The 23,975-nt window shown below is 44.0% G+C and overlaps 2 long non-coding RNA genes across 4 annotated transcripts in view; one reads left to right on the top strand and one right to left on the bottom strand.

The window, feature by feature from the left end:
- LOC134547018 (uncharacterized) overlaps positions 1-6,604 on the bottom strand; it is a 30,336-nt gene extending 23,732 nt beyond the window's left edge. Inside the window, exon 1 of the long non-coding RNA XR_010079343.1 lies at positions 6,470-6,604. This is a non-coding gene — a long non-coding RNA (uncharacterized LOC134547018). The remainder of the gene's footprint in view (positions 1-6,469) is intronic.
- Positions 6,346-23,975, top strand: part of LOC134547017 (uncharacterized) — a 40,006-nt gene continuing 22,376 nt past the window's right edge. For all 3 annotated transcript variants that reach the window (XR_010079340.1, XR_010079341.1, XR_010079342.1), the window contains exon 1: positions 6,346-6,478. This is a non-coding gene — a long non-coding RNA (uncharacterized LOC134547017). The remainder of the gene's footprint in view (positions 6,479-23,975) is intronic.

Raw genomic sequence — 23,975 nt, 5'->3', positions numbered from 1 at the left:
CCACACTGCTGGGACACCTTTGGGGCAGAGGCAGAGCCCGCTTTCTCTGACCTATTACATTAATGGCCCCTCTGATGGAGACAGACAAGAACTATGCCAGTTAATAGCAATTGTAATGAGGGAGAGAAACAATCCTTTTTCCAGTTGAGGTCGATAACAAGGCTCCCATGGGTACCTATGGGAAGCGGATTAGGCCTGTTACAGGAAATTAAGATGCACACAGAAGAGTGTAGAAGGAACCCTGGAGAGGAGTTTCAAAATTCTTGTAGCCTGATGAGAAATGATTCACTTATTTTCCCAGGTGTATTTTAAGGGAAGAGGCACAGTTGCCCATGTGGAAGAAATAACATGCCATTCACTGGTAATAGGTAAGCTGCTCAGCTGTAAAGCCCTTTCCATGCTCCAATAGATGTAAATGCAGGTATCATTCCTCCCTTCCTCTCCAGGTAACAGAGGCCTCACTCCCAATGCACTTCACTCGAAAAACAAGTAGGGAGCCAGTAACAACTGGCCTTATTATCTACCGGGGTATCAGATGCAGTGTGTTGCTTTAGCACAGACTCACAGCTCGGATATGGGAGAGCTGAGCTGGCATATGAAGCAGAGCAGCAGCTCTGTTGCACAGATGCCAGTACCCTAAAACCTCAGCCCAGAACAGGGCTCAAGGCATGCTGGACAAGAACAAAACATTTTCTGAACAGATAACATTTTCTGCATGCAGAAAGGTCTTCAACCACCATGTCATGGCTGTCCTGTGCAAGGCTAAGAGTTGTATTTGTGAGTCCCTTCCAATTCAGGGCATTTCATGATTCTTTGATATGCTGTCAGCTGATTAGAGTTTATCCCTTCCCAGTCTCTACTAGCATCCCCAGTCTGGAGTCAGAGCTTCACCTCTCACATGATGAATCATACCTCCCAGCAAGCCTCAATGGCCATTAAAGAAAAATCAGTGCCAGCCTGACTTGTCCTCTGCTTTCAGCCCAGTCAGCAGCAGAGACAGCCTTCCCTGCTCAGGGCCAGTCCTCTCCTTGCCTGTATGCTCAGGGCCTGCTCACCCTCTCCTCACATGCAGGTGGCCTCTGCCATGCCAATTACTATCAGTTCTGATTTTTCTTCCTGATGAAAACGCCAACATTTGGGACAGAAACCAAACAGCCTACCTGACTTTACTGAGCAGCCAGGTCCCAAATAGCTGATGCTGCATTTCCAGCAAGGACCACATCTGAATGGTCACATCTCATTAGTTATCTGTCCTCTGGCCATTTAGAGCAAAATGAACAGAAAATGCTCATGGTCTCTCAGGAGACCCTGCTCCTTCCCAAATTCAAGGCTCACCTCCTATTGCTGTTTTCCAACACGTGAAAAACATTTGCTTTCTCCAGGCAGCTAGGTTAGGACTACCATATAGCTCAGTTGAAGCCAAAAGAGCAGTTTCCCATGGTAATGAGCTTAACATTTCTGCCTGACAGCCCAGTGAGGCAGGTAGCATTTACAGACCTGGAAGACCAGAGTGTACACTGACACTCTGGGCTGCCATCACCTCCCAAGTTGTGCATGCACAACAGAAACCCACAGATCAGAACTTACTCAGATAATAGTATTTCAAGTGAAAAAGCAGGACAGTCCTTGTCCTCCATGGCAGCTTCTTACTGTCTGCACCCCTGGCTGCCAAACATAACAGCATAACCAGGGCACTGGAGTAAAGACTTTGTTTATCTTTTATTTGTGGGACTCCACAGATAGAACAGAATAGAAAAAACACTGCTCCTCACCCAAACAGCAGTAAAACCCTGTGATTAGACTTCTCTGAAGAGCTGCATCTCACTAGCATTTAAGATTCTATCCCAATAGGAATACAATAGCCATGTTTCTCCTATATTATCTCCTTCTGTTTGTCTTACAGGAGCCAAAGAGGCTCTACTGGTTTTCCAAGGAGGGGAGTGCTCAGGCTTCTCACTGGTTTCTAAGGAAGCTGCAGGTGCTATGACTTGTGAGGATGAGGATCCTTCAGGTCAGGTGCTTACATGCATAATTTGAGTCAAGTTTGTTCCATTTAGCAACAACTTGGATTGGGGCTCAAGAGGTCAGCTGTGAAGAGTTGAACAAAATTACTGCAAAGCAGAAAAAGGCTTGGCAGTCCCAGGAAGAGCCATGCCCTGGAAGGCCTGGGAACAAGCAGAGTCAAGAGGCGTGCAAGGTTCTGCTTTTGACCATACAGTGTTACACTATAAATAGCTCAATTTTTAAGAACTATTTCATAGGAGATACTCAGTGAATTAGTGATGGCACAATCCTGCAAGTGCCTTCAACCTTTTAATCTGACTTTGAGTCCTTCCTTTCAGTTTGATTTCCAAGGTATTGTTGCACTTCCTTGAGGTGCCTGGAGAAGAAGTTCAATTACAGGCTTTTACTCCATATCAAAAGTCAGCTCAAGAGTCATCTCCTATATTTTCTCTTTTATTGTAGTTATGGTGAAAAGGGATCTTTCAGAGTTCTTTTTGAAATGCTGACATAAAAGCCCATCTAAGATTGGCAAAGTACATGCTTGATACACAGCTTGAAGGACTCAAGTAAGCTTCTCCCTTATTTAGCTGTTATATTCAGCTCTCAAACACTGCACCCTGTCTTACTCTTGCAGACATCAGGGGCAGATAGAGGAGGGAGAGCAAAAAGGAGGCAGGGGATACCAAATTCTTTACCATACAGAACAGTAGTAGGTTTCAAGTGAGAACTGTAATCTGTCCCAGACACACACCAGAAATGCAGCTGGTGGGGGGGCAGGGGGAAGAGCATTTGTAGCACACAGGTCAGAGGCAATGTGGCCCTCTTGGCCCTCCTTCACTGGCTCAGTCACAGAGCATCTGCAACAAATTCATTTCCCTTGGTGTGCTGCAGCCTCTTGCTGCACGCAGACCGTGTGCTCAGCATCTGCTGCCTTTCCTCACAAGCTCATGGTGTACTTTCAGCCAGCTGTCACAGCACCTATGACTGCAGGCTTTCAAAGTCTTCCACAACTGTGTACAAGATGGATCTTCAATCCCCAAGCTGACACAAGACCTCTATGTTAAATTCCATACACTGTCCAGATGAGAAATTGAACTTGGCTCTTGCTATAAGGAAAGCTAGGTATGGAACTTCAAAGGACCCACATCCCTTCAAAAGCCACAACTTTACATTTTCCGAAGGAGACTGGATGGGTAAGTCCCTTCTTTGGAATGCTGCTCTTTTGAACATTTATACTTCTCCCTATCATTTCAAACCCAAGGTAGCATGTAAACAATTTCATTGTACTACACATTTTTACTGCCACAGAGCAGCAGCTATAAGTTATGAAAGAACAATTGTTTTGAAATTTCTCACCAGAAACCCATCAAGAGTAGTGTTGTGTAAAGACATTTTTCTCTTAAAAGAATTTATAGCTTAAAGCATCTCTTTCAGAAAGGGTGTCAACTTTTGAAGATTGTTTCTCATGCAAGGTGCAAAGCTCAGAAGAATGTGATGTAAACAGGAAGAGGATGCAAGATCTATAAACACAGAGCTGCCAGAGATTGACGTGAGCTACAGCAAGTCAACAGCTTTTCATCCCTTAAATTCCTACTTCTCAAAGCTTCCTGCTGCAGACAGGCCCTTCCTCCTTTGTTAGCACCTCCTGTTCGGTTTCCTTTGCTGCCAGCTCAGAGGAACACCCAAGCACACCATGCAAACATACTTCAGTTGGGAATTAACTCATGCAGCACTGTGTCCCAGAGAGATGAGATTTCCCTTTCCAGGATGGAGGACACTGTTCTGTGCATCAATGTGCCACCATCACTAGGAACTGGCTATGGAGCCTTGAAGGCAGGAGAGTAACCAGTGAAGGGTGAGGGAAAAGGAGCGAAAAACTAAAACTGCAGTGCTCACTTGTCAAAAGGCTGTGGTGGCATGCAGCAGCCCTCTGGAGACAAGGGCCATGAGGCCAAACCCATGGGAAGGGAGAGCTGCCTCCAAAACCTGACCTCACCCCAAACCAGCTGATGCTCTGGGGAATTACACCAGCCCACCTTGATAACCCACGTGCCAGGATCCCTTTGTTGTGGTCCCATTCTCAGCTGGGTTTGGGCCCAGAGCTCAGCATGCCACCCCCTGGCTGCTGAGGCAGGACATGCCCTTCCCTCTGCTTTTGTCCAAGGCTCAGATTTCACCAAGAGGAATTGCTGCTCTGGAGCACCACAATTTGCTCAAGGCTGTGGTTACAGGACTCCAGTAGAGCTTATGTTTTTTCATTTACTTAAGCCTGAAATAAATGAACAATCCCAAACAGGAAATCTCAAACATTGAGCAAAAGCCCTGGGATAGCTCTCATGGGTATATTCTGTTATAGACATAGAATTCCTCTATTATAGAGAATTGTACTGCCCCTTTAGCATGTGAAGCACCTCAGATCTCACAGTTAAAAACCTCTCTGCTCCCTAAATGCTTCCTCCACACACTTGCTTTTCCTGGCTATTTCTCCAGCACAGCCTAACATAACTTGGGGCTTCATTCTCACCCAGTACCTCACAGCAGAAAAAGAAAACTCTGAGAGGTAAGGAGGAAAGAGGCTTCATGTTCCTTTCACAGACCTAGCTGGCTAAGAGGTAATCCTGGGCAGATGTTTGTGCTCTTATGACTGCAGAGCAGCTCATGGTGAGCAAGAATAAACAAACAACCAAGAATCAAGACTAAGAGGTACATCACCATTAGTACTGCCATTTACAAGGCATCTGCATCTGGCAATTTGTACAAAGAGGCAGCAGACAGCATTTAGAATTTTGCTGGTAATACAGATATGAACTGCCCTAGTTTTAATGACCTTTATCTCTTATCTAATGACTCAGCTTGGTTCAGCAAAGGCTACAACTTCTCTTTTTATTGACAAATGTTGTGTATCCATCCTTGCTATGCACTAGGAATTGCTATGTGGGGGTAGCTAGCAAGGCTAAGCTCCCAGTGAGGGGGAAAACCAAACCGTAATACTGTAAGGATCAGGGCTTTCTATGAAGTAGGATCCCCAGCAGATAAGCACTGAGGCACGGGACTTGTTTGCAGGTGTTTTGAATGCCAGTGCCTGCTGGAACCAACCTGTATGCACAGACTTCTCCAGGACTGTTCCCTTCCCGACTGCAGCAATTCAGCAGGAGCCAGATCACACCCTGCCCCAGCCTGTGCTGCTGCCAGCTGCCCCCAGGAAGTGCAGGAGCAGCAAGCAGCACCACAGCATGTTGAGAAGCTACAGGAGAGGCTGGGACAGTGGCAGGGACACCCTTCAAGTGCCAAGTCAGTCCTGCTGCTCCCTGTTACTCATTGCCCTTCCACAAAGCTTTCTGCCCTGCTGGTACTCGCTGCTCCCACCCACCAGAGAGAGCAAAATCCTTATGTTTGAAGGAGCTGATGGCTTTCCACTTCGCCACTGACAAAAGCACCTAGGTGCAGGCTCCTACAAATTGCTTTGATGAACCTGGATGGGGGAATCGGTGTTGAGAGAATAAGAGCCATCATCCAAAACAAAGTTCAGGTTGGATCAAGGCTGAGCTGCCTTTCAAGCCTGACTAACCACAAACATGAACCACAAAGCCTTTCCTTCCTGTGCACCTTCTGCCTCCCCCTGGATTATGCAAAAGCAGAGGGTGGACGTAAATGTGGGGCCATCTTTGACTAATTCTGTGCTTGAACAGGAGCCAGAAATTACTGGGAACAGATGTCTTCAGGGGGATTTTTTTTTCCTGGAAGCTTCCCATCTTCCCAGAGACATTCCTTACCTGAAATACTATCAGAACTTACAGAATATTGTCATTAGAGCAGTGCAGGAAATATTTTTCCTATCCTATTAAAATAAACCTTCCTTCTGTACCCCTACTGAGGAAATTGTGCTTTGTTAGTTTTCTTACACAAGGAAAGGAAAGGAAAACAAAGTAACAAAAAACTCCATCAATTAAGAAACCACCTGTATTTTCATCATAGCTAGCGGGCAAGAAGTTTCACAGAATAGGCAGAGTTTAGCTGGAAGGGACCCACAAAGATCACCGAGTTCATCTCCTGGTCCTGTATATCCTAAGTGCCACACCTTGCTTGGAGATCAAGTTCAAATTCTTGATCTCCCCAGTTCAGAGAGGCCTTAGTCTTTATTTACATCCCTAATAATCTCATGGGTCCCAGGCTGCTGCTACCTCCCTAATAATAGTTTCAGGAGTTTTGGACAACATGAAATTCTTTGCAGGATGGCAAACCTGCCTTGAGCCTGACCTCTGCTATGGAGTTGGGATAGGGAAGTTCACAGAGTACTTCTTGCAAGTAACTCAGAGCCATGGAAACTGCCAAAACAAAACCCAAAGAGCTCGATGGTGTTGACAGACAAGTCCAGGTTGTTATCCAGGACACAGTTTATGAGCAAAGTGCAAGAGATCAACAGACCTATGTGAAATACCTTGCAACTTCTGAAGAAAAAACTTACCAGAGCCAGGTAAGAAAAGTGCCCCAGCCTGTTATTCCCACTGTATTTCAGTCAAATGTGTTCATCTTGCTTATGAAACTTGAGAGGGAGTTTCACACCATACGAATTCAGGGATTCTTCCAGCTCATGCCTGGCCTTGTAGGCTGGGATAGGTGTGCTCTGCAGGCAGGACAAAACCAGTTTGGCAGCTTTGCATAGGGAAATGCTGGTACTGATAGGCAGGGGTTTTGAACCAGCAAATGCAGACACACAAGTTGTACATCTATTATAGCCAAGGTGCTTTGGAAAGACTTCCAAAATTGCTGACCTAGATCATTTCTGGAAACTATTTGTCATATCACTTTGAAGTTGTACAGGAAGTCTAATAAGGCAGAACTTTATTTCCCTGTGTGCTCTCTCCATCCCCCCTTCTATACTCACATGAGGGGAATGTCAGTAATATCCTGGTGCAAGCAATTCTGTACATGGTCCAATACAGCAATCCAGTAATTCCCACTTTTGCCCTACACTGTCTTTTTTCTTGGAAATAGCACTGAAGATAATAGTTCAAAGCATGTGATGCTCCAGTAGAAGCAGCTTAACTTTGGGCAGAGAAAAAAATACCTTGGCATTATGGATAGACAGATCCAAAACCAGATTTAATTCCTTAGTTCAAAAATAGAGAAAAAACCAAACCAAAAACCTATTCTCAGTGTCTTTAACGAGGCTCTGAAGCATAAAAGTCTTTTACACTGAAGTTGTCACAGAGGCAGTTATAAGTGGCAACAGATTTGTCCTAAGGATCAGAAACAATAGATTCATTTTGCCTGGTCTAGATTGAAGCAAATTCGTGCCAACATACCACAGCAAGATCTCAAACTACAGACTAGTCTTTCCATCACAAAACCAAAATAAATTTGCACATGCTGACACAGAAAGGTTCTTCTATATAACTTCCATAGATGCAACTAAGAAACCCCAAAAATTAAACCAAGAGTTAGTTCATCCATGTCTGTTAACAAATGTGTAAATCAAGTTGTCTCAGATATTTATTATCTCTACCTTAAAGCAATAAAAATGTGAGGAGACCACAGACCTTATTTTTGAGTGGCAATACTAAAATGACTTTAGAGAAGTTAAAGGCAGTTCTGCATAAAACTAGAATAACTCTTGAGAGAATCTGCAAAATCCTAATTAGCATATGCTCAGCAGAGAAAAAACATTTTCAAATGGGCAAGTTGAGGTTTGTTTTTTTTGGCATCTTTAAAGAGGTTGAAAAACAAATTGTATTTTTGTTATTTGTTCACAGGGCCATTTACTAGAGTTCATTAAAATGTGAGGGCCCACAATAGCATGACTGAGCCTTGACTTCTTTCACTCTGACAGTTCCTTCTACATGGAAAGTCTCTGTGCCCATTTCAAACTGTGGAGAGAGAAAAAAAAATTATGGGTTTAACAAAGGGAGTGGAGAAAAAAGTCCTGGATCCACAGCCTTATGATGAAAGTCTCCCGAGGTTCTAAAACCGGACAAATTCAATTACCTTAATATCACAGACACTCAACCTGCCTGAAAAACTAGTGTTTTAAACAGAATACCTGGAAGATAATCTGGTGTTTATAACCAGATTCTGTAGCCCCCGATCAACCTTCCTGGTCACCATTTGCATTGCTGAGGCAGTTTGAAGCCAGAATTTTTGCTACACAGCTGCTTGGGGATAAAGCTTCATGACCAATGCTCACCTGTTGCCCATTATCACTTCTATAAGCCAGGAGGGGCAGCATCCCACCCTGCCCATCCCATACCTGAGTACACATACCTGGAGTACACATCTCCCTCACAAGCCAACCAGCAACACAATCTCTTGAGGGGTTTTTATTTTTGAGATAGACCAATCTCTTTCTCTCCTTACCCCCTCTCTGGTAAAGGGTGGGGGTAGGCTCTGGGTAGGCTAATTCTTTTGTTCAAGGCTTGTAGAGCATGGTCTGGTTAAAGGCTGCAGCAGACGGTGAAGATGTGTTACAGGAACAGTAACAAACACAGTGGGACGCACCCAACATCCACACAGGGCAGGCATCAATAGCAGCAATACTGAATGAGGCATCATTTATCAGTGTAGAAGAGATGGTTATCTCGAGGAACTGCTTACATTCTGCTGCATCCTTCCAACTATCACCCTGGAGTTTTGGCTATGGAGCAATTCCACTTTCTTTCCTTCAACATGGCTAGTTTGACATTGAGGAGAGCAAGATATTTTATTGCCTCTGTGCCTCTTTATACAGTGAAATGAGCTGACTCACACAGAACTGGAGAACCAAAGATATAAGTATGCTTAAAACTACAAAAAAAAAGGCATGAAGCAAAATTGTCTAGATAAAGACTACAGGGTGAAAATCAGGTGCAGAGCAGGAATGAGGAGTTACCCTGGCCATCAAGCACTGCCAATTCCTCCGGATGGTGCTTACCCCCACTTGCAGAAAGAGTGAACAAAAGCAGTTTTCTTCTGAATGCCAATCAGGTTCTTTATCAGATACTCTTAAATCTAACTTTAAACCCTGATTGCTGCAATTCTGCCACATTAAAGTGATTCTGTGAAGTAACACTGATTTATTCACAATGGTGTTATTTAGCAGCCAGAGCATCAGAGCAACACAGTTATGTTTTGATTTCAATTCAATTGCCAACAGAGTAGAAGCCACAGCACAAAGCCGAGATCGGCACAGCACAGCTGTGATAGTGGTCACACCCCAGCAGCTCTCTGCCTCCCCTTCCCCAGTTTAAAGTCTTTTTGGAAATACCCCTCCGCCAGTGCACAGGGGCTCACACGAGTTACACAGGCAGACCCCCCTAAAAATGAGGGGGCATTTTTACTGAGATTAGGACCCCTCTTCACCCACAGAGAAAAAGCTGGTTTCTGGAAGCAGCAGCAGCTGGAGAGGTTGTAGAAGCTGGGGTATGAGTAAAGGGAAATACCATGTCCCAGGAGGACACAGCCTCTTCACATGAAAGAGATCTAAAAGCTGAAATTAAAATTCAGTTAAAAAGGAGCAATTCCCTTTTAGGAGGGAAATGAGAAGTCACCTCAGGCCAAAGCAAGAACAGCTCTTCCAGCAGATTTATTTCAGCATAGCTAGGACCAGTCCCTCCAAGCAAAAGGGATAGGTGCCTAGACCTCACTACTCAAGAAAAGTCTGACTAGAAGACAACTACTCTCAAATTAAACTCTATTGCAGACTTAAATATCAGAGCACCAGAGCTCCAACATGCAAAAATACAACAGCCTCATCTGAAAATAACACTCTTCAAAGGACTTTACCAATCAGGCAGCTAAAGGAATGCTCAGATACAGCTATAAAGGATACCAACACTTTTCAGCAGACATTTACCATGCTCTATTCTGTTAATTGTAGCCAAGCTACTACACAGGGGTTTAGCAGGTAGAAATAAACACTCACCAGTTATTTCTTGCAGAGATCTGTGAAGCTCAACTCAGCAAACTTCATTTGCACCTCTCAACATCTACAGCAAGCATCCAAAGCCAATCAGAACCCACCTCACTTCCCAGCAGGACTGACCTTATTCCTTAGCCCCATGCAGAAACACCTTATCACTGGAGACAGCTGACAAGCATTCACCACAGTTGCAAGTCAGAGGATTAATTACAGCTTTGACTACCACAATAGTAAATTAAATTGCCTTCTTCAGGTGGCCTGAACAAGCAGAAATATCCTATCCTTATACACATTTACAACAGTAGGAGCCCAGGTTAATACCTCAGTCTACCACACTACTAAAAGTCTTGGTGCTTGTCTTAATCTCATTTCTTTTCCAATGTCTCTGCACAATAAAGAATTCAACTTTGCATATTCTAGGCATTTTTTTTTACTCAGAGTTGAATATTTTGGGAGGTCTATATTTTACCTGGAGGGATAGGTTGCTTTTAAGCAGAGCTTGTTGATGTGACAAGGCTGTGGCATGGAGGACTTTGCCAGTGCTCCTTGAGGATGTGGCTGCATTTCTTAGTCTCCCTGGGAGCTGTCTTGGCTCTGATGGGCTGCCCCAGATGGGCTTCTGCAGTGCTGCAGAATGCCACGGACTCCAGAGAGCAATTCCCTCCCTCCTCCTTTTCTCCCCTGAGCCCAGGAAAGGCCTTTTTTACTGTAATGCCAAAGATTCCATCTCTAGCTCATGTGATACCACAGGTTCTGTCACCCTCCATTCAAAAATAGGGATGCTGTTGAAATAAAAGCATCCTGCTCTTCCTAATTCTTGAATGAGGCCACAGCATTAGTTATTTTCTGGTTTGGGGTCCCTGGGAACCCCTAGGAGCTCAGCACCCTCCTTTTAGAGGCCATCCCAAGCCAGCTCCCTGCTGCTTCACAGCTCCTGAGCAGCTGAAATCTCAAATAATAAACACAATTGTTTTATTTTATATCAAGGTTGCTGTGTGTGTCATCCTCCATATAACAAAATGCAGTGATATTTAATGGGGTAAAGGGTGTTTTCTCAGAGCAGGATTTTATTAACTAGTTGTTTGAAACAGATTCAACTATGAAGCCACAGAAATTCCCCTTACCAATTTTTTTGAATCACCATCTGGAGGAGCTGCCTGGCTGTGGGGGTGGCCAAGGGATCAAATTCAAATTGGAGGCCTTACTTGGGAAGATTAAAGTTAGGTGAGAGGAATCCCAACCAAGATGCTGCAACAACTGCTGAGAGTATTTCTGGAGCAGCCACCAAATGAAATACAACACAAGTTTTTGGACAGGGTATGCTGCTGCTTTTAGAAATTAAGCTTTACAGCCCTGTTCTTGTTTTGGAACACTTTTAACTGTGGGAGATGCAGGACATACTTTAGTTCATCACCTCCAAGAAGAAATAAGTGCCTAAATCCCAGTGATTTCAGTAGGAGCTGAGATCTTCCAAATCTAGGGCTTTGGAACCCATCTAGTTTCCCACTCCTGTGACTGGTTTGTCTGTATACACAACTAATCAGAGTAAACTGGTAAACTCCATGATTTTTTTTCCAAGCACGATTAACTGAAATTTGAGGGGGAAAAATGTCTTCTCCCCCGAGGTGTGGATCTGCTAGTGGATGGAGAGAAATGTATGTTCCCTGCATGGTCACCCCTGGCTGAGAAGGCCAGTGCAGGCAGGGCAAACAGCAGTGGCTGGTGCTGGCAGCCCCTTCTGCTGCCTCACCTGACTGTGACTTGCTCTGCTGGGTCCCTTTGGGTGGCTGACACAGTCAAATTTAATGTAAACTTTGCAGATTTTTTTTTTTCTTCTTTTTACTTTTTTCTATCTATCCACACTTACCACTACTGCTGGGTAGTAGCCATATGTAAATTAACAAATTATTCTATCTGTGAGCTCTGAAATTACCTATGTCATCTTACGCATCCTGTTACTGCACCAGTGTTTAACTTGTTTGTATGCAGACTTCTCTTTCTGTTTTATTCCCCTTTATGAATACAGCCAAAAAGGACAATAGCAGACAAATGACCAAACAGTTTTCTGCAAAGTATGTCTGCATGCAGTGAAAATGGGCTGTGCACAGCCCCCCAGCACTAGAATTGTCTGTTGGCAATGCTGCATTAAATTTTGGAATGTACCTGGGCTTTCCTGTCTACTTTTACTTACTCTGAATATTCTAAAGACATCCTCAGAAGAGCTGTCATTTCCTAGTCAGAAAGAACTGACATTTCCTAAAGAGTGTTTATTGTAGGCATCAATAAAAATTTACTTCTACACTTGATACCCACTGGGATAAGGGAAGGGGTTTTAAAAATTATTTAGAAGTTAGGAACAAGAAAAAAGATCATTTAAATTATCACTGAGATATTCTTAATCTTTACAAGGCAGATTTTAAAATGGAATTTTCTTGTTTTAAGTGACAAGGGGAAAAAAAGCCAAACCAACAAAACCTCAACAAAAATCAAACCTACACACAACCCAGATAAAAAAGATTAGGCATGTTGCACATATGACAGTAGGCTAAGAGAGATCCTGGACTGCTTGTTTACATTGCAAAATCAGACGACGTAGAGGTGTGAAATGAAAAGGTCTCAAAAATTGTAATTCCCAGAAACATTAACTTGATTTATTACTGGCATTTAAGCAGTGAATGAGGGAAGGAAACAGTGGTTAGACAGTAACTAGTCATAGCAGACTGCCAAGTACTCACCAGATATTTGGGCAAACCAGCTGTCTGTCGTGCATGGCATCATACAATTCCTGGCTGTAGCTCTGCACAGATGGCTGCAGCGTTCTGCTGGTGACACAACCTAACATAACACAGCAGAGCAGAGCATAACAGAACACAATGTAATGTAACACGGCACCCTGATGTATTCTTTGCATCACAAAAAAACAAGCATGGCATGGTGGTGGTCCCCATTTCCCAGCACTTCCTACCAGGAGGTGATGTGGGCACAGAATGGGAGGAGTTCAGAGTCAGCTTCAAACGCAAACAGTAAAACAGCTACAGAAAGAGATGTGTTGGAGACCATGACAAGTTACACTCAGAAAGGAGCCCAGCTGGAGTTCAAATAAGACATGACTGCAGATTTGAAAAGACCTTTTTGCTGGAAAACATCTTGATCTTGCCTGAAAACACATACCAGACTGCAGAAATTTTTGTAAGCAAAAGGAGGAATCTGGCTGTGAGTAAAGTGATTAAACAACAGCTTTAACATTTGGTAACAAATGTTTCAGCAGCATCTGAAGTCACTTGAGGGGCCCCATACTCCTTGTTTTAAAGAGTGTCACGGAGACAAGAAATGTCTTTAGAAAAGCAATGGAAAGCCACTGTGTGAAAAAGCAAACCCAGGCTCATTCTGATGCTCTTGCTCATTCTCAGCCACTACCTCTGCTTCTGAGGGAAGTTCCTATTTTAAGCTCCTTGAAGTGGTGCAGGAGCAGCTAAGCAGATTGCTATGTGTCAGAGCATGTGGGAGTCTGGTACAGAAAAATGGGCAGAGGCCCAGCTGACCCCTCTCAAGCCACAGGACCTGTTGTCTTCAGGCTCATCTTGTAAATTTGAGGATTCTGTGAATTCTGTGAAAGTTTTATGGCCTTCAGCTGCTGGAGCAGGAAGTGGCTTTAGGAGCACAAAGGTAGACAGTATATAAAATGAAATAAGAATGAAGAAGATTTTTTTTTCCACTAAAAAATTGGCTGACTTTGGCTAAACTCAAACACACACATGCACTCATAGTTGTCACTGGCATAGGACAAAATACAGGAAAAGTTATCTCAAAAGTAGGTTAGCCTTTTGTTGGAGTTTAACCCCAGCCAGCCATCAAGTCCCACACAGCCTCTTGCTCCCTCCTCCACCAGTAAGATAAGGGAGAGAACAGGAAAGCTAAAAGCTAAAATACTCATGGGTTGAGATAAAGACAGCTTAATAGGAAAAGCAAAAGCCATGCACATAAGAAAAGCAAAATAAGTAACTAATTAACTGCTTCCCATAAGCAGGCAGGTGTACAACCATCTCCAGGAGAGCTGGCCCTCATCATATGTAATGGTTACTTGGGGAGACAAACACCATCATTCAAAATGTCCACTCCTTTCTCATTTTTCCACCACTTAATACACTGGTCATTTGGTCATTTTGGGTCACCTGTCCTGGCTGTGTCCCCTCCCAGCCTCCCATGCACCCCAAACTTCCTCACCAACGTGGCCATATAAAAAGCAGAAAAGGCCTTGGCTCTGTATAAGCCCTGCTCAGCAATAACAAAAACTTCACTGTAATATCAAGACTCCCCTACTTGCCACTGGGGAGAAAATTAATTCTATCCCAGCTGAAACCAGCACACTTTTGTAAGTAGATAAAATAGGTGCATTGAACTACACTTGAATTTAAAGTGAATACTAGATAGACATAATATTATACTATTTTGGGTATTAAAAAACTGGTCAAACCTTCTAAGACAGGAATTCCTCAAAAAATATCTTGCCCTTCTTGAGCACAAACATTGAGAAAATTCATTTTCCCCATGTATCTCTCCAGGTAAGGAGAGCATTTAGTGGCTGAGAATCTGTCTGAGCTTTTCTGAGTACTGGGAGCACTTCAAGTACCCAGCTAAACCATCTCCATCTTGGCATCATGATTCAGGAAGGCTCAGTTGACATATAAACCTGTAGAGTCCAAGGCTGGCAGATGTGATTTAGGACACACCTTACATTGTTCTGTGGAATGTGAATTAGAAAAACTTGTTCTCTAGCCACATTCTGAAAGGCCAGTGAGGGAGCTGTGAGCTGCTGAAGGAGTTGTGAGGTGGGAGGAAGTGTTGCTGACATTGGCTTCTCAGAGCAGGGGAGAGCAGTCTCCTCCATGGGGGTTGGTAGCACGGAATTGGCAGAAGAGAAAAGAGATTTCTGATTGTCCCATACAAACTTCAGCTGCCAGAGCAGGCAGGGCATTGCTCAGCCCTCAGCGCAGACTGCAAAGCAGTCCATCTGTCCACTTGGGATTCAGTCACTACTGCACATTTTGAAACACTGAAAAATGCATGCTTGGAGTAAACCCTGCTTTGAAACCCCATCCTCAAGGCTCCCCAGGCAGAGGTATCCCTTTGGTTTCCAATAAAACAAAGCTGATGGTGGTGTGGTGGTGGGATGGAGGGCTGGGCTTGTGTTACCCACCATGTCCAAGATAGACCAAATTTGGGAGGAGGTATCTGTGAGGCTGCTTCTTCCCTGGAGCTCTGACAGAAGTACCGAGCACTGGGTACTGCTGAAAGCCTCTGTCATAGCCAATGCTGGATGCTCTTATTTGCTATTTTTAGTGATGCCACTTGTTCAGATGTGCTTACAGTGGGAGCTCCCTGGTCCACGCTCTTCCTCATGGATATCTCGATGGCGTTTGGCCCTGTGTGTATTCAGCCAGGGCTGTGGCCACAGGCACTGGAGCAATCCAGACTTGAGCACCTCTATGACTGGCCAGCACGATGAGCAGCTGCCTGTTTACTGTATATTCCTTTGTATCTGGATGGTGTTGAATCAAACCCTCAATTAGCTCAAGGAGTGAGGGATACCCCTGTTCGTAGTTGTTTCATTGTTTTGCACGGCATAGAGCAGCCACTGAAACAAACAAGCAAACCATGACAAGGAATGCTTCTCACCAGCTCCAGGCAGCATCTACAATCTTTGCAGAGTGTGTGTTTGGTTTTGGGGGGAGGAAAGGAAGCAACTAGGTCAGGATACTCTTTTAATAGACAGGACTGTAGCAGGAAAGCCCTGTAACATGCTGCTAGTGACATGCTAGGCAGAAATGACAGCTAGCTCATGGAAATATATGGAAATTTGACATCCTGCCTCTCTGTCCCCCTCCCCACCCTCTGGTATGTATGACTTGGGATCTGCTTTCGAGAGTCCCTGCTGTGCAGGGGCTGTCCATCCATCTGGCAAGGTTACAAACGCATTTCGGTGCTGTCTACAACACGCCTGATGTAACCTCCTTTCTATAGCCTCTGCTCTCCTCCTCGCGATCTTTGTTTGATGTGGAGGAATGAAGCCTTGCAAAGCAAACCCAATGAACCGTGAAGAATCGCAGGGCCCAAACTGCCGGCTCCCAAGAGGGAGAGGGGGATGGGGGAAAGCACAAAAGGAAGAAAGGGGAGAGGAGGTGGTAGAAAAAGCTAAAAACCACAAAGAAGATCTTACAAAGGCAGGGTGGGGGAGAGAGAGTGGATAAGGAGAATGCCAGCAGAGATGGGCTTGCCCTCTCTACAGGGGTTTAACACTCAGTTATTACTGGCTTTGCAGCTGTATTACATCTGTCAAAATCTCAGATTCTGCCTGTCAACGTATTTACATTATGCTCACTCATGACAGCAGCAAGCCTGTCACCAGCTTCCCTTCTTCTCTCCAAGGCTGTTCAGGAGGGAGAAAGCCTTTGTTTATTTGTCAGTTGTGACTCCTTTTCTGCTGTGAATCTTGCCCCAGCCAGGTCACAGATGGTCACTACAGAAGCGAGGCACAGCAGCATTGCAGGTGTCGGGGGTTGTAATGGCCACTGGGGAAAGATGCTGGAGTTCCTGTTTTAATCAAGAATTGCATTTACATATTTATCCAAGAGCTAAAGTGTTAATTTAGTTGCTCAGTAATTGATGTTGGTTTCTTTATGGCACTGAGGCAACCTATTCTGTACACATTAATCAGAAGTTCTATGGCCTGTGACTTTAGGACATTTTATTAGAGGTTAGCTGAGGGGGAAAAAAAGGAAATATTCAAATCTCACTCTGATATGACTCTGTGGAACAGCTGTTTATAAGTTCAGAGCCAGTGCACTGAATACAGATATGAGTCAGAAGCACTTAAGATTGAAACAGAATCTTAGTTTTGTTTTCCTAAGAAAGAAATTTAAATTGTGCTGATAATTTATGGAGGAAGCCTAGGTCTTTCTAGCTTCACACCTTTGAATGACAGCATAAACAGGAGAAGTTTTCCTGACGAATGTGCAGAGGGAAAATTTACCTTCAGGACACACAGAACTTTTCTGGCAATTTATTGAAAGGTGGTGGGAGACTGGGACACTGGTGATGGCCTGATCTCCAGAAGGCCAACTCCTGCTCCTGGATGAACCTTGCAGGTACTGCTCATATGCAAGTGCCAGTCTGGGCAGTCATATGTCCTTAACAGGGGAACTAAATGTATTAGCAGCTAATGCAGGAACATTGTTCCATTTTTCCTTCTCACCCTTTTCTAGAGCCAGTCACATTCTGACTCAGATTCACTAAAATATTCCCCTCAGAAAGAAAATAATCCCCTGTGCCCCAGCTTTGGAGATGGTGAAACTTCCTGACATGAGACGTCACATGGGTCACCAGCAGATTTCCAATGACTTTTGAAAAACTAAATTAATGTCTTTGATTTCCACTATTTGTACTTTGCACATACTAATAGAGGAGCACATACAAAGGCAGGGGAAGAGCTGCATAGCTGCTGCTTTTGCTTTTATTTAGAACTTCAAGGACAGTTTGGAAGGAATACATGGGCTGCAAAACTCCCAGTCAGATCCATAACATTTAGGAAACTGAGAGTTCAGCTGGAGCATTGAGCTGGAGTCATCTGCTTTGGTGACAGCTCAGAATCTGGCCCCAGGCTTCTGTGTTTCAAAGCAGGCTAATAAGGAAAACATTTCACCTGGAAAAGGAGAAACATAACCCATTTAAAAAGGGAAATAAGGAAGACCCAGGGAACTACAGACCAGTCTGTGCCTGGCAAGATCATGGAAGAGCTGGGATAGGGTGCTCCCTCAGCAGTCTGCTGATGACACCAGGCTGTGTGGTGGGGTCAACACAGTGGAAGGAAGGGATCCATCCAGAGGGACCATGGCAGGCTTGAGATGCTGGCCTGTGAAAACCTCATGAAAGTTTAATAAGGCCAAGTACATATCTCTGCCTGGGCCAGGGCAATCCCAAGCACAAATACAGGCTGGATGGAGAATGGATTGAGAGCAGCCCTTGTGAGAACAGCTTGGGGATGTTGATAGATGAGAAGCTCAACATAATGCAACAAAATCCCACTTGTGGCCCAGAAGGCTGAGCTGCATCAAAAGCAGATCAAAGGAGGTGATTCTTCCTCTCTTACTCTGCTCTTGTGGGTGCCCACTTGGAGTACTGTGTCCAGCTCTGATATCCCCAACAAGAAAGACATTGACCCATTGGAGCCACTCCAGAGGAGGGCCAGGACGAGGATCAGAGGGCTGGAGCACCTCTCCAGTTGCAGGTTTGGGGTTGTTCAACCTGAAGAAGAAAAGCCTCTGGAGTGGCCTTATTGTGGCCTCACAGTACCTCAGTGAGGCTGGGCTTACAAGAAGGATGGAGAGGGATGTTTTACAAGGACATGTCACAGGACAAGAGGAATGGCTTTAAACTGAAATAGAGTAGATTTAGATTGGTTGTTAGAGAGAAATCCTTTACTGTGAGGCTGATGAGGCACAGGAACAGGCTGCCCAGAGAAACTGTGGATGCCCCATCCCTGGAAGTGTTCAAGACCAGGCTGGCAAGGTCTCTGAGCAATCTGGTCTCAGTGGAAGGTGTCCCTGCCCCTCGCCCCTAAACCATTCTATAATTCCTCATCAAATTTGCACTTCCCCCCCTTTTTTTTGCAGCTGGAATCAGAGCTGAGTTTTGCTTACTCCTTGCCTGCCAAAGTGCACAGGTTACTGTAAAGTCAAAATCTGTTTATGTAACCGTAGAGGAAGATCGTGTATCTGCTTGCAGCCTTTTGTACCTATTAAACTTAATTCAGTTTGCCAGGAAACAAGTAAGAAATGGGATCACTCATGTATTGTATTACTCCACTTAAAGGTCTTTTAACAATTTGCTACTATTTGAAAAATGCTTCTTGTCATCTGTATAGTGACATTCTTCCTCATAGGATCATAAGCTTAATTAGTGTTACTAGTTTTTTGTGCCTAATGTGTTTGGTCCTGCCTATTTCACTTGTGAACTTGCTATTTTCATAGACTGACTTAAAAAACAAGTACTTCATTATTATGTCTCTGTTGCTTCTTCATTAAATGCCATGATATTTCCCTTTTTTAAGGTTGGAAGAATGAGAAGAGTGTTTTGACTGCTTTGTTTTACATGCTGGCATCCCTGGAGTTTCCTGTTATTCACAAACCATAGGTGTAAATGGTTATGTGGTTTAACCCCAGCTGGCAACTAAGTACCATGCAGCTGTCTGCTCACTGCCCTACCCTCGTGGAATGGGGGGAAGACTCAGAAAGGAAAACATCATTGAGATAAGAACAGTTTAATAACTGAAATCAAAGGAACTCAAATGAAATTAAATTAGATTAATAATAATAATAATACTAATTTAAAGGTAGACAAAAACAAAACAAAACAAAAACCCAAGACAGGCAAATGATGTACAATACAATTGCTTACTACCCACAGACTGATGTCCAGCCTGACCCCAAAGCAGGGATGGGCTCCTCCTGGCCAACTTCTGCACAGTTTTTTATTGGTCATGATGTTCTGTGGTATGGAGTATTCCTTTGGCCACTTGGGGTCAGCTGTCCTGGCTGTGCTTCCTCCCAGTCTCTGGTGCACCTGCTGCCTGGCAGAGCATGGAAAACTGAAAAGTCCTGGACTTGGGGTAACTACTACTGAGCTACAGCTAAATCATCTGTGTGTTACCAACCTTAATCTCCTACTGAATACAAAATACAGCACTGACCGGCTACTAGGAAGAAAATTATCTTAGCTGAACCCAGGACAGTGGTTCCAAAAAAAAAAAAAAAAAAGATGCTGGACGCTGGACTGTTCTCATTTTCTCATTTATGACTGGCTGAAAGTGAAGTCTGTAGAATGGGAGCAAAGGAATGGGGTGGCAAATGCCCAGCTGCAGCAGCTACATGTTCCAGAGAGGCCATCAGAAATAACCCCACTCATCTACAAATCTGGGGGCATTTTGTACATCCCTTGCCACATTTCCCCTGGCTCCTGGGAAGCTACTTGATAGAGGGGTGGCACCTCTGTTGCAGGATCTACAGTGGCAGACTGTTTTTCTCTCCTTGTCCCCATACCAGGGTAAGATGACTGGCTTCTTTACCTCACTGCTGGGCTTTGTTTTATTTACTTTCTGATTGTAATATCATCACTTTAGTGTGTGGCCTGAGCACACAGGGCAATTTTTCTTCAACTTGACTTTTTTTTATGGAGGATTTTCAGTTTTTGTTGCTTATAATAAATATGTTGAAAGACATAGTGCTGCCACATTGAATAGTCTTTTCCTTTTTCTGCACTTAGTAGGAGCCATACATACTGGTGCCACAAAGACAAGTTAGCTGGCCACCCTGTGAAACAGAGACAAAAATCCCAAATTCTTTGACCTAATCACTTTCTTTTTTCCCTGAAATTATCCTGATTTCCAGTGTTACCTTAGTTACGTAGCAGCCGTTTCCCACCTACCCGTCCCTTTCTTTCTACTGTGAGACAGTTACAACTTTCTGAAGAAATTCCATCTTTAATACCAGATACCAAAGGTCACAGGAGAAAATGATCTAGAGACAAATGTCTGCTTTTCTGTAAGACAGTACTTCAGATTGGTTTTTGCTTTGTCCCAAGATGTCAGCTTTAGACTTCATTTTCCATCAGCACTCTTTTTACCTTAAAGCCTGTTGCAGTGTCATTAATAAGAAGAATTTCTTTAGGAGATTAGAATGTTTAACATGGAATTCAGCAATAGTGGTACTTTTAATCTCATTCCATCCCAAAGGTGATAAATGACTAATTGAGTTCAATACAGGCATTGTTTGTTTGAAGTCTTTGTATTTTCAAGAGGCCTGCAGAGTGAGGCTGAATATATTCTGCCTTTGTCTTAGTCAGGTGCTAAAAATTTCCCAGATGCCAGAGAAAAGGAGCACTGAAAATAGTTTTTAAGGTTATCAAATTATATGCTCAAAATTTAGGTAACTGGGAATGCATCATGTCTGAGATCACCTTGCCCACATATCTTTTCTTATCTTAGAGCCTGTTGCAGTGGCTGTACATGGTGGATTGTGCTCCCTTGATGGGCAGATATTCAATAGATTCTGTCTCCAGTGCAGCCTTCTGCAAATGAAATCTACTTTTCTGCTCAAGATACAAAACCTTCTCAGAGAGCTGTGTGTTTCTGGTCTGACTGTCTGCCAGATAAGCACTTCAGTCTTTGAACCCTTCCTGAATGTTGGTCCAACAATCCCAAGCTGCTTTTCCCATTACAGCCGTTCTGGTGAGCCCCATAACCTCCCTCTTCCTTCGCTCTGTGGCTGAGACAATGCAGCATCCTCTGGCACTGCTTCCAGCCGGCCCTGTGGCGTGTCCCACGGGCCACTGCCCTCCCTGCAGGCTCATTCACCCCTGTATCTATGCGTGGCTCTGCACCACAGCCGTGCTACCAGGGTGGAAGCTGTCTGACCCTGTTTCCCAGCTGAGGCATAGAAAGGATAAGGTCAGAAGGTAGCAGTGATTTCAGCACCTCGTAGAAGCGATGAGGGTGTGATGATTTGGGCATATTTGACAATTTAGAGCATGAAACACACCCACTGGCATTGTCCATTGCCAGCCTCTGCAGCTGGGAGAGCTACAGCATCAGACAGCAGAAAATAGGAAAAGAAATACAGGATCAGTGATCACTAATACCAGGTTTGGTTTAAGTAGCGTGTCAAACATGGCACAGGTTCTCTTCAATGATTGTAATGACAGAATTTGATCTTTCAGAACAACTATCAGTTGCTTTAACCTTGTGATAAGCTTTTAATTTCTGGTTCAACACCTAGTTCATCCCCAACTTCTGATTTCTGCAGCAAATGAGGCTTCTTTCTCTTCCTCAGTCTTGCCACTTCTACCAAATCCACTTTCCCTCCATACTAATTCCTTCTCCCTGGTTTTCTCCTATGCTGGTGCCTTTGCCCAGGCTTCTCCCTTTCTACAGTCCCAGTCTCCCCTGGGCTCCTGACAAATCTCTATCCTTCCAAGTGCCCCCACCCCATCTGCAGGACCATGCCTCCCCTTTCCAGCTGTGCTCCAGTTCTCCTTGCCAGCCCCCTCTCTGCTTGGTGCTGGCTCTTCCTTCCACCTCCTCCCCACCCCAGCTTGCCCACTCCATCTCCTTCTCCTCCCCTCAGCTCCTGAGGGGATCCTGCAGGGAGACGGTGGCAGCAGGCATCACACCAGCCACCTCCTGTGACAAAGGCAGTGTGGGATGAGCCTGGTTGTGGCACACTGGGCTGGGATGACACCCTCTGCTTAGCACAGATGGATGGCTTCCTCATCTGAAAGACCACAGGGGGCCCAGGGTGGACAGAGGCAGCTCCTCACTGCTGTTGACACCTTCATAATCAAATTAAACACCTTAATAGTCAAATGAAACTACCTAACAAACTAAAATGGTTACACACACACAGATAAAAGCTGTTTCCTGCTGTACACTGTGAGAACTCAAAGGCTACTTGAGTAAGAGCAAACACTGTCAGAAATTTTACAAAATAGTAAAAATGTGTTACAAACTGAAAACCTATCAGCAGCACAAGGGAAGGTGCAAATATCTAAACTAAAAATGTTTGGTTTTAATATATGTCCTTTTCTTGCTTTTTTTCTTCTAGTTGTTCTAGTCAGAGTAATTTTATCAGTGATAGAATAAGAGCAGAATGCAGAAAAACTATGTAAGGTGATAAAACCACCAATACACAGGACTTAGTATTTCCAAATACTTGAAAAATCTACTCAAAATTATGACACATCTATGTGAATATAGACCATTGTTTATCATCACCAGATCGTCATCACCTATTCTTTTAATATCCCTACATTTTTGTGTATTGTGAATTATTCTCTTCTATTGTGAGTTATTCTCTTCTGATGAAGGAATTATCTCTTAAAAAGGGTTATTAATCAAATGATGGGGAATTGTAAGGTGTTAACCCACTTCAACTGTTTACTGTATGAACAATAATCAGTGCCCAAAGTCATTATGAATACATAAAGCATGCACTGAGTAAATGCACCAGTCTAGACCAGAAACTAATGTGCTCTCTGAAAGAAGCTGTGTCTGGCCTGGAGGCCAGGAAATGACCTGAGATGAAGATGCATACTTCGATTCCTGAGTACCCCTCCAGTGACTACACCTGATCAGGGATTCAGCAAAGCTCCACAAGCCTTGGTATTCCTCTTCCAACACAGGACAGGGGCAGTTTCAGTGACAATATCACCACTGCCTTTCCAACTCTGAAGTCATACCTCTTGCTCACAGCAGTACAAGTGTGAGCAGTAACTTGCCCTCATCTCTTTGGACCACTGTTGCCTTGGAATGGCTACCTAGAACAGAGGCTAGACAGAATTAGAGAATAAAGAAAGTATTTATTAAAGGCCTTCAACAGACACCTCTTGGGTAGTGCAAAAGCCTCGCAGAAGCTACACCCAAGCTGGACAATGGTCTTGAATTTCTCAGACAGATATGTTTGATCTGTTTGCATATCAGGGGTTAATTCTCCAATTATATCTTCAAGTAATGAAGTCATATTCCCTCAGTTTTCTCCCCCCCAGTTCACTTTGGTTTATACTTTTTGGGGCCTGAGGTTGTGAGGGTGTCCTTGGTTCTCAGGCCTGGAAGGATTGTTTTGTTTGGCCAAAATGTGAGAGAGAGAGCTTACTAACACTCTATATGGAGTTCAGAGTTATACACTGATGTTATACACAGGATCTGAAAAATATAAAAGCCAAAAAGGCATCACTGTAACATCAAAGACAGGTGGGCCTTATTTGTGAAGATTAGAGGTGCTGGGATACAACCTTTGGTCCTTCACAGGTGCATTCAGGAGAGTGAAAACAACTCAGTTTATGGCACAAAGTTAATAAGCAGAAGTTCCAGTGCATTTGGTTCCTGCGCAGATGCCCTCCTTTGGGAATAAAGTCATTCTCTAAATAGGATGCTGCACTGAAAACATAACACACGCCTGGAAGAGTCTATTCACCTGAGAATTTAGCACACTACACCCTGTAGTTTAGGTGCATTAACATTCACAGCCTG

This window comes from Prinia subflava, chromosome 2 (genome assembly GCF_021018805.1).
Source record: "Prinia subflava isolate CZ2003 ecotype Zambia chromosome 2, Cam_Psub_1.2, whole genome shotgun sequence".
NCBI classification, from domain to species: domain Eukaryota; kingdom Metazoa; phylum Chordata; class Aves; order Passeriformes; family Cisticolidae; genus Prinia; species Prinia subflava.
The sequence above is the reverse complement of the archived record's forward strand: the minus strand, read 5'-3'. Positions and strand labels throughout refer to the sequence as shown.